Below are 11,509 nucleotides of genomic sequence, written 5' to 3'. Positions count from 1 at the left end.
ATGTTAATGCGAGTGTAGCGAAATGCTTGTGCTTCTAGTTCCGACAATGCAGTAATAACCAACAATCTAACTAACAATTCCAAAACTACTGTCTTATACACAGTGTAAGGGGATAAAGAATATGTACATAAGGATATATGAATGAGTGATGGTACAGAGCAGCATAGGTATGTAAACAAAGTGGCATAGTTAAAGTGGCTAGTGATACATGTATTACATAAGGATGCAGTAGATTATATAGAGTACAGTATATACGTATACATATGAGATGAATAATGTCGGGTATGTAAACATTATATTAGGTAGCATTGTTTAAAGTGGCTAGTGATATATTTTACATAATTTCCCATCAAATTTCCCCACAATTCCCATTATTAAAGTGGCTGGAGTAGGCAATAAATAGGCCCTAGAGGCGAAGATAATTACAATTTAGCATTAATATTGGAGTGATGCAGTTGAAGTCGGAAGTTTACATACACCTTAGCCAAATACATTTTAACTCAGTTTTTCACAATTACTGACATTTAATCCTATTAAGAAATTCCCTGTCTTAGGTCACTTAGGATCACCACTTGATTTTAAGAATGTGAAATGTCAGATTAATAGTAGAGAGAATGATTTATTTAATATTTTATTTCTTTCATCACATTCCCAGTGGGTCAGAAGTTCACATACACTCAATTAGTATTTGGTAGCTTTGCCTTTAAATTGTTTAACTTGGGTCAAACGTTTGGTAGCCTTCCACAAGCTACCCACAATAAGTTGGGTGAATTTTGACCCATTCCTCCTGACAGAGCTGGTGTAACTGAGTCAGGTTTGTAGGCCTCCTTGCTCACACACGCTTTTTCAGTTCTGCCCACAAAAATTTCGATTGGAATTGAGGTCAGGGCTTTGTGATGGCCACTCCAATACCTTGACTTTGTTGTCCTTAAGCCATTTTGCCACAAATTTGGAAGTATGCTTTGGGTCATTGTCCATTTGGAAGACCCATTTGAGACCAAGCTTTAACTTTTACTGATGTCTTGAGATGTTGCTTCAATATATACACACAATTTTCCTGCCTCATGATGCCATCCATTTTGTGAAGTGCACCAGTCCCTCCTGCAGCAAAGCACCCCCACAACATGATGCTGCCACCCCGTGCTTCACGGTTGGGATGGTGTTCTTCAGCTTGCAAGCGTCCCCCTTTTTCCTCCAAACATAACGATGGTCACTATGGCCAAACAGTTCTATTTTTGTTTCATCAGACCAGAGGACATATCTCCAAAGTACGATCTTTGTCCCCATGTGCAGTTGCAAACCGTAGTCTGGCTTATTTATGGCGGTTTTGGAGCAGTGGCTTCTTCCTTGCTGAGCAGCCTTTCAGGTTATGCCGATATAGTACTCGTTTTACTGTGGATATAGATACTTTTGTACCTGTTTCCTCCAGCATCTTCACAAGGTCCTTTGCTGTTGTTCTGGAATTGATTTGCACTTTTCGCACCAAAGTACATTCATCTCTAGGAGACAGAACACGTCTCGTTCCTGAGTGGTATGATGGCTGCGTGGTCCCATGGTGTTTATACTTGCGTACTATTGTTTGTGCAGATGAATGTGGTTCCTTCAGGCGTTTGGAAATTGCTCCCAAGGATGAACCAGACTTATGGAGGTCTACAATTTGTTTTCTGAGGTCCTAACTGATTTCTTTTGAGTTTCCCATGATGTCAAGCAAAGAGGCACTGAGTTTGAAGGTAGGCCTTGAAATACATCCACAAGTCCACCTCCAATTGACTCAGAAGCTTCTAAAGCCATGACATAATTTTCTGGAATTTTCCAATCTGTTTAAAAGGCACAGTCAACTTAATGTATGTAAACTTCTGACCCACTGGAATTGTGATACAGTGAATTCTAAGTGAAATAATTTGTCTGCAAACAATTGTTGGAAAAATGACTTGTGTCATGAACAAAGTAGATGCACCCCCATAGAGACTGCCAGTGGTCCGGACAGCAGGCCCTCCGATTTGACACACTGAACTCTATCTGAGAAGTAGTTGGTGAACCAGGCGAGGCAGTCATTTGAGAAGATGGAGAGGAAAGCACTCTTGAAGAGCAACCAGGCATCCTCTACTGACAGGATGAGGTCAATATCCTTCCATGATACCCGGGCCAGGTCGATTAGAAAGGCCTGCTCGCTGAAGTGTTTTAGGGAGCGTTTGACAGCGATGTGGGGTGGTCATTTTGACCATGGACCCAGTACGCACGCAGGCAATGAGAAAGTGAACGCTAAGATCCTGGTTGAAGACAGCAGAGGTGTATTTAGAGGGCAGGTATGGGGAGAGAGAGAGATTTAGCAAATTGGCTTTTTACCAAATGACCATACGACAGACCACATATTCACACTGCACACCATAATTGACAAACAAAACAACCAGAACAAAGGCAAAGTCTTCTCATGCTGTCAAAAAACTCTTTTGACATGAGTGTCTGCTACACAAAGTGATGGAAAGAGGTGTTGGGGGAAAACATACATTATAAAGTCCATGTACACAAACAGCAAGTGTGAGGTTAAAATTGGCAAAAAAACACACTTCTTTCCACAGGGCCGTGGGGTGAGACAGGGATGCAGCTTAAGCCCCACCCTCTTCAACATATATATCAATGAATTGGTGAGGGCACTAGAACAGTCTGCAGCACCCAGGCCTCACCCTACTGGAATCTGAAGTTAAATGTCTGCTGTTTGCTGATGATCTGGTGCTTCTGTCCCCAACCAAGGAGGGCCTACAGCAGCACCGAGATATTCTGCACAAATTCTGCCAGACCTGGACCCTGACAGTAAATCTCAGTAAGACAAAAATACGGGTGTTTCCCAAAAGGTCCAGTTGCCAGAACCACAAATTCCATCTAGACACCGTTGCCGTAGAGCACACAAAAAACTATACATACCTCGACCTAAACATCAGCACCACAGGCAACTTCCACAAAGCCTTACCAATTAGGATCTGGCTAAAAATACTTGAATGAGTTATAGAACCCATTGCCCTTTTATGGTTGTGAGGTCTGGGGTCCGCTCACCAACCAAGAATTCACAAAATGGGACAAACACCTCCAAAAATATCCTCCATGTACAACGTAGAACACCAAATAATGCATGCAGAGCAGAATTAGACCAATACCTGCTAATGATCAAAATCCAGAAAAGAGCCATTCAATTCTACAACCACCTAAAGGAAGTGATTCCCTAAACCTTCCATAACAAAGCCATCACCTACAGAGATGAGCTTGGAGAAGAGTCCCCTAAGCAAGCTGGTCCTGGGGCTCTGTTCACTAACACAAACAGACCCCAGAACAGCAACACAATTACACCCAACTAAATCATGAGAAAACAAAAACTTGACACATTGGAAAGAATTAACAAAAAAACAGAGCAAACTAGAATGCTATTTGGCCCTAAACAGAGAGTACACAGTGGCAGAATACCTGACCAAGCTTTGACTATGTATAGATTCAGTGAGCATTTGCTACTGATAAAGGTCGCTGTAGGCAGACATGGCTCTCAAGAGAAGACAGGCTATGTGCTCCCTGCCCACAAAATGAGGTGGAAACTGAGCTCCACTTCCTAACCTCCTGCCAAATGTATGACCATATTAGAGACACATATTTCCCTCCGATTACACAGATCCACAAAGAATTTGAAAATAAATACAATTTTGATAAACTATTGTGGTAAACCGTGGGGTGTTGGGTTGAGCGTGCAGAGATTAAACACAGAGACAGGGAGGTTAAAGTCAGAAAATGCAACTTTACTTGGCAATAAAATAAACATAACAACGACATCACATAGGTTTGGCTCGGCCGTTCTGCTCAGCTTCTGCTCTGTGTTGGTGTCTCTCTGTTCTTTCTCACGGTGTGCCACAGTGCTCCTTTTTTTCCACGTCTGGTTGGTACTTCCCCTAATTACCTGTACTTGGAGCCATCTGTGTCGGGGTGCCCAGCCTCTCCCCGGCAGAGGGAGCCATCCGTGTCGGGGTGCCCAGCTTCTGGGCACCCCGACACAGAGAGAGAGAGAGAGAGAGAGAGAGAGAGGGAAAGAGAGAAAGGGAGGGGGAAGAGAACAAACTACCTGTGTGCTGCCAGGTGGGAGGGAGAGTGAAAGAGAGAGAGAGAGAGAGAGAGAGAGAGAGAGAGAGAGAGAGAGAGAGAGAGAGAAAACAAACTCCCTGTCTGCTGCCAGAAGAGAGAGGGGGGAGTTGTACGGACATGCTCTATCACTCACATTGTGCTCTTAACTACAGGTCGACCAAGGGTGACTTTAAAATACACACACACACACACACACACATGCACACATGCTTCACACCCGGGAACCAAACACTCTGCTGCCACGCCGTGTGCGTGTTACATCATGCCTGTTCACCTTGACCCTGGATTCAGTCTGGTTGGTTTGTTTATTCTCAACATGATCACAGCCCACACAGAGTCCTTATGCCCCACCCTCTAACCCAGCCCGTGATCCTGACAAAACCACACACACTCAGTAATGATGGTCACATTTAATAACACAAACACCTATGTGTTTAATGAATAAGGAAATCATAAGAAGGAATAGGAACGCATCAATAGGAATATTAAATGAATAGAAAAATACTTAACGAATGTCACGTTGTGAGAAATGTACTGGACTGGTGTATTTGAGAAGACCATTGAACTGAGTCCAGAGCAGGTATTTCCTCAAGGAAGTGTCCCTAACCACTGATCTAGGGTCAGAGCTGTCCCTAACCACTGATCTAGGGTCAGAGCTGTCCCTAACCACTGATCTAGGGTCAGAGCTGTCCCTAACCACTGATCTAGGGTCAGATCTGTCCCTAACCACTGATCTAGGGTCAGAGCTGTCCCTAACCACTGATCTAGGGTCAGAGCTGTCCCTAACCACTGATCTAGGGTCAGAGCTGTCCCTAACCACTGATCTAGGGTCAGATCTGTCCCTAACCACTGATCTAGGGTCAGATCTGTCCCTAACCACTGATCTAGGGTCAGAGCTGTTCCTAACCACTGATCTAGTGTCAGATCTGTCCCTAACCACTGATCTAGGGTCAGAGCCGTCCCCTAGCCACTGATCTAGGGTCGGATCTGTCCCTAACCACTGATCTAGGGTCAGATCTGTTCCTGATCCAGTCTAGGGTCAGAGCTGTCCCTAACCACTGATCTAGGGTCAGATCTGTCTAACCACTGATCCATCAGAGCTGTTTAACCACTGATCTAGGGTCAGAGCTGTCCCTAACCACTGATCTAGGGTCAGAGCTGTTCTAACCACTGCTGTCCCCCTAACCACTGATCTAGGGTCAGAGCTGTCCCTAACCACTGATCCAGAGCTGTTCCTAACCACTGATCTAGGGTCAGATCTGTCCCTAACCACTGATCTAGGGTCAGAGCTGTTCCTAACCACTGATCTAGGGTGATCTAGGTCAGAGCTGTCCCTAGCCACTGATCTAGGGTCAGAGCTGTCCCTAACCACTGATCCAGGGTCAGATCTCTAACCACTGATCTAGGGTCAGGTCTGTTCCTAACCACTGATCTCGGTCAGATCTGTCCCAGCCACTGATCCAGGGTCAGAGCTGTCCCTAACCACTGATCTAGGGTCAGAGCTGTCCCTAGCCACTGATCTAGGGTCAGGTCTACAGTTTTCCATCCCCCTAATGGTTAGGACTGGAGAGTGAAGTCATCTGGTCCTAGATCTGTGATTAGGGGCGACTTCTACCACTGCAGTAAAACCCTATCAGGCCTGATCTGGCAAAGCTTCTCATTAGAACTGATTTCAGACGACAGAACTATAAATCTCATAATCTCATCTGAACTCCAGCTTGCCTGACCTCACTTCACAGGCAAAAAACTGATCCAAGTCTTACTGGCTTCAGCTGCGTTCACTTACTGCCTGTGAGAAGGGCTTCTCTGCATATCTCTATATCTCTAGGCCTATATCTCTGATATCTCTAGGCCCATATTTCTATATCTCTGATATCTCTAGGCCCATATCTCTATATCTCTAGGCCCATATCTCTATATTTCTGATATCTCTAGGCCCATATCTCTATAATTCTGATATCTCTAGGCCCATATCTCTATATCTCTAGGCCCATATCTCTATATTTCTGATATCTCTAGGCCTATATCTCTATATTTCTGATATCTCTTGGCCCATATCTCTATATCTCTGATATCTCTAGGCCCATATCTCTATATCTCTAGGCCTATATCTCTATAATTCTGATATCTCTAGGCCCATATCTCTGATATCTCTAGGCCCATATCTCTATATTTCTGATATCTCTAGGCCTATATCTCTATATTTCTGATATCTCTTGGCCCACATCTCTATATCTCTGATATCTCTAGGCCTATATCTCTATATATGTCTGATATCTCTAGGCCCATATCTCTATAATTCTGATATCTCTAGGCCCATATCTCTATATCTCTAGGCCCATATCTCTATATTTCTGATATCTCTAGGCCTATATCTCTATATTTCTGATATCTCTTGGCCCACATCTCTATATCTCTGACATCTCTAGGCCCATATCTCTGATATCTCTAGGCCTATATCTATGATATCTCTAGGCCCATATCTCTATATCTCTGATATCTCTAGGCCCATATCTCTATATCTCTGATATCTCTAGGCCCATATATCTCTGACATCTGTCTTTGTGATATTCTAATGTTTGATTATGATGTTGGGTATGATACTGGGTGGACAATAACTTGTCCATTTCTATTATCAGTTTCTATTATATTCTGTGGATCGTCGAGAGAGCTTGTCTGGTAACCATGGTTACACCACAACTGCTGCTTCAGTGTTCTCTATTACAGTACAGACCTCTGCTGTGATAACACCCCATACATGAGAGAGAGAGAGAGAGAGAGAGAGAGAGAGAGAGAGAGAGAGGGAGAGAGAGAGAGAGAGAGAGAGAGGGAGAGAGAGAGAGAGAGATGGAAACTGTTCTCATGATCTGTTCTCCATTCTTCTCTCTCTCTCTTTCTTTCTCTCTCTGTCTTCTCGGGGAGTGGAAACTCATGACTCATTCATTTCCCCTCTGGCCAGAGTCCCACAGAGGTCCACTACGGCAACCAGATCCAACGCTACACACACACATGATGAAAGTGGGATCCAACCCCCCCTCACACACTAGGGCAGTGAGATCCAACACTCCACTCTGCCACAGTTAACCCAGAGAGGAATGTAGTCACTCATGACATCATCCTGCAAGCATGTGCAAACAATCACAGAAACTGGATCTAATTAGAGGACGTCTCTCTCTCACACACACACACACACACACACACACACACACACACACACACACACACACACACACACACACACACACCTGTAGAATCCTTCCAACTACACTGAACAAAAATATAAATGCAACATAAATCATCCCAGAAAATTTCCATTCGTACAAAAACCCTATTTCTCTCAAATGTTGTGCACAAATTTGTTTCCATCCATGTTAGTGAGCATCGTGTGGCATATCAAGATGCTGATTAAAGAGCATGATCATCACATCCCTGGGTCGCTCCTCTTTTCAGTTCGCTGCAGCTAGCAACTGGAACGAGCTGCAACAAACACTTAAACTGGACAGTTTTATCTCCATCTCTTCATTCAAAGACTCAATCATGGACACTCTTACTGACAGTTGTGGCTGCTTCGTGTGATGTATTGTTGTCTCTACCTTTGTGCTGTGGTCTGTGCCCAATAATGTTGGTACCATGTTTTGTTCTGCTACCATGTTGTGTTGTCATGTGTTGCTGCGTTGCTATGTTGTTGTCTTTAGGTCTTTATGTAGTGTTGTGTTGCTGCCTTGCTATGTTGTTGTCTTTAGTCCCTCGTTATGTAGTGTTGTGTTGTCTGTCTTGTTGTGATGTGTGTTTTGTCCTATATTTATATTTTATTTATGTTTGATCACAGCCCCGTCCCCACAGGAGGCCTTTTGGTTGGCCGTCATTGTAAATAACAATTTGTTCTTAACTGACTTGCCTAGTTAAATAAAGGTTACATTTTACATTTTAAATTAAAAGTCTATCTGCCCGGTAGAGTTGAAACCGGGATTTATCAGAGAAGAGCACACTTCTCCAGCGTGCCAGTGGCCATCAAAGGTGAGTATTTACCCACTGATGGTTTGCGGCTGTCGGGTTATGGTGTGGGCAGGCATAAGCTACGAATAAATGTGCCTTTTATTGGTGGCAATTTGAATGCGCAGAAATAACCTGAAACAGAATCTGAGGTCCGTTGTTGTGCCGTTCATTCACCTCCATCACCTCACGTTTCAGCATGATAACGCACGGCCTCATGTCGCAAGGATCTGGACACAATTCCTGGAAGCTGAACATGTCCCATGGCCTGCATTCTCACCAGATATGTCACCCGTTGAGCATGTTTGGGATGCTCTGGATCAACGTATAGAACAACGTGTTCCAGTTCCCAGCCAATATCCAGCAACACACAGCCATTGAAGAGGAGTGGGACAATGTTCCACAGGCCACAATCAGCAGCCTGATCAACTCTATGTGAAGGAGATGTGTCACGCTGCATGAGACAAATGGTGGTCACACCAGATACTGACTGGTTTTCTTTATCTAAGGTATCTGTGACCAACAGATGCATATCTGTATTCCCAGTCATGTGAAATCCATAGATTAGAGCCTAATGCATTTTTCAATTGACAGATTTTCCTTATATGAAATGTAACTCAGTAAAACCTTTGAAAATACTTCATGTTGCGTTTATATTTTTGTTCAGTGTATATAACGACCTGCCCGTATCACTATCGCTAAGGGAATGCCCTTTGAACCCAAGGTGAATTCCCAAAGGGAATCACACAACTGTGATCTGGATTCACTTCCACTAGAACAGAGTACACTACAACTCTGTACTTGTTGAACAGCCAGTGTGATGTCCTGCGTTGTTTTTGGGTTCTGATAAATGCATGATGTTGAGACAGATTGCTCTTCTTGGAACAAAGACATTGATTACAACACCATATAAAAGTTCACCTTGGGGAACAATAAAAAAAAAAGTTATTGAATTGAATTCAGTAGCACTATAAAGATACTGCACATGAACCACATGGATGAAACGTGAAGACAACAGAGAGGGGACAAGTATGTAAAAACATTTATTGGTTGAGGACGTATTATAGTTGACATGGCCTTTCTACCAGGCCTGGTGGTTAATATTAACAGTACAGCTCCCTACTTCCGCTACTCTTTCGTCCAGACATGGAGCTTCACCATTCAACAAAAAAAAAAAATTCAAAATAATCTTTACATTTACTTGATAGACACAGGTGGGTGTGTGACGGTGTGGAATGTGTGGGAGGGTTAAACATTATGAGATAGTCAACTATAACAATATACATGATTAAGATCAGATTATGGACAGAGCAGAGCACAGAGCCAGGTTACTATAGCCTGGGTTACACCCTATGGGCCCTGGTCAACAGGAAGCACACCATATAAGGAACAGGGAACCATTTGGGATTCAGACATTATAGTTAAGCAGACAGCATCACTCCAAACAACCTTAGTCAGCCAATCACATCGCTCTATCCCACCCACAGAATCAAGGCTGACTAACTGGCTGGTTCACCAGATGTGATTAAGAAACTAAACATGAGCATCGTATTGGTCCAGACAAACCACATGATCTCAACACGAGGACTTCCTACTCCAGATTACCACATTAACAACACATAGGACCAGTTTCCGGGACACAGATTCAGCAGTTTTGGTCCAGTAGGATTCATGAGTCCAGGAGGCCAGCCTGTAATTAAGCAATAAGGCACAGGGGGTGGAAGTCGCTCTGGATAAGAGCGTCTGCCAAATGACTTAAATGTAATGTAAATGGTGTGCCAATATACCACAGCTAGAGGGTTGTTCTTAGGCACGACGCAGCGTGGAGTGCCTGGACACAGCCCTTTACATTTGCCATATAAACCCCAAGGTGCCTTATTTCTATTAGAAACTGGTTACCAACGTAATTAGAGCAGTAAAATTTTTATATTTTGTCATACCCGTGGTATACGGTCTGATGTACCACGGCTGTCAGCCAATCAGCATTCAGGGCTTGAACCACCCAGTTTGTAATTCTCTATAAACGGTGAGTGTCAACATCAGGCTGTATGTTGTCTGTTTTACAGCAGGCTGGTGTTCTCAGGAGAATCCTGCTGAGTTTAACACAGCGTGTTGTTTTCCTCCATAGTGAGTAGCATGCCAGGGCTAGGAGACCACTCAGTGTGTGGTGTGTTGCTCTCTCCTGCGTCTCTCTCATTACCATGACATTCCTTCACACAGACACTGCTCCACTGATGGCCATCTTTGCTTGTTCCATCGCCATAAGCAACAACAGCCCAGCAGAGAGGAGGAACACAGTGCACATCAAAATGACGACATTGTACACGACACTGTGCACATCAAATAAAAAAAGTAAGTGTAATGAACCCAGATGTTTTCTGTCTAATCTTACCTACTCTCTGACAGGATGTGTGTAATCTAAAGAGAATATAGTGACGTGGAGTTGCATCTCCTCCAGTATGTATGTAAGCGCTGCATATTAGTCTTTGGCATGGTTCAGTATCGGAGAAGCCCATTGGTTGAGCTGACGTTCACGTCAGACCAATAACAGGAGAGCAGAAGATCAGGTCAATGCTTCATCGTCGTGGATTTAAAAACCTCGTATTTACTTGGTTAAATAACATCCACATACGTTTCCCAGTGACACAGAGGGAAATAAAATAAACCCATTAAATCGGAGTCTGAATCGATTTAAAAAGAGATTGTTGAGATTGAAAGAGATCCACCGTATTATAAATGTTAAGACTTTAATTCTTTAAGACTTTAAATTCTTTACGACAGTATTAAGACATCTATAAACGTTCTTCAGGGCTTGAGACTTTTTCAGAGAGAGAGCAGCTGTTCTCATACACTCCTCCAGAGTCCACTACAGCTGCACCAACCCCCAGGAGGTTAAACAGACAGACAGCCCCTACCACACCCACCCCAGGAGGTTAAACAGACAGCCCTACCAGAACAACCCACCCCAGGAGGTCAAACAGACGGCCCTACCAGGACAACCCACCCCAGGAGGTTAAACAGACAGCCCAACCAGGACAACCCACCCCAGGAGGTTAAACAGACGGCCCTACCAGGACAACCCACCCCAGGAGGTCAAACAGACAACCCACCACACCCACCCCAGGCCCCCTACCAGGACAACCCACCCCAGGAGGTCAAACAGACGGCCCTACCAGGACAACCCACCCCAGGAGGTTAAACAGACAGCCCTACCAGGACAACCCACCCCAGGAGGTTAACAGACGGCCCTACCAGGACAACCCACCCCAGGAGGTTAAACAGACAGCCCTACCAGGACAACCCACCCCAGGAGGTTAACAGACGGCCCTACCAGGACAACCCACCACACCCACCCCAGGAGGTTAACAGACGGCCCTACCAGGACAATCCACCCCAG

Source organism: Oncorhynchus masou, unplaced genomic scaffold, assembly GCF_036934945.1.
Source record: "Oncorhynchus masou masou isolate Uvic2021 unplaced genomic scaffold, UVic_Omas_1.1 unplaced_scaffold_1040, whole genome shotgun sequence".
Classification (NCBI taxonomy): Eukaryota; Metazoa; Chordata; class Actinopteri; order Salmoniformes; family Salmonidae; genus Oncorhynchus; species Oncorhynchus masou.
The sequence above is the reverse complement of the archived record's forward strand: the minus strand, read 5'-3'. Positions refer to the sequence as shown.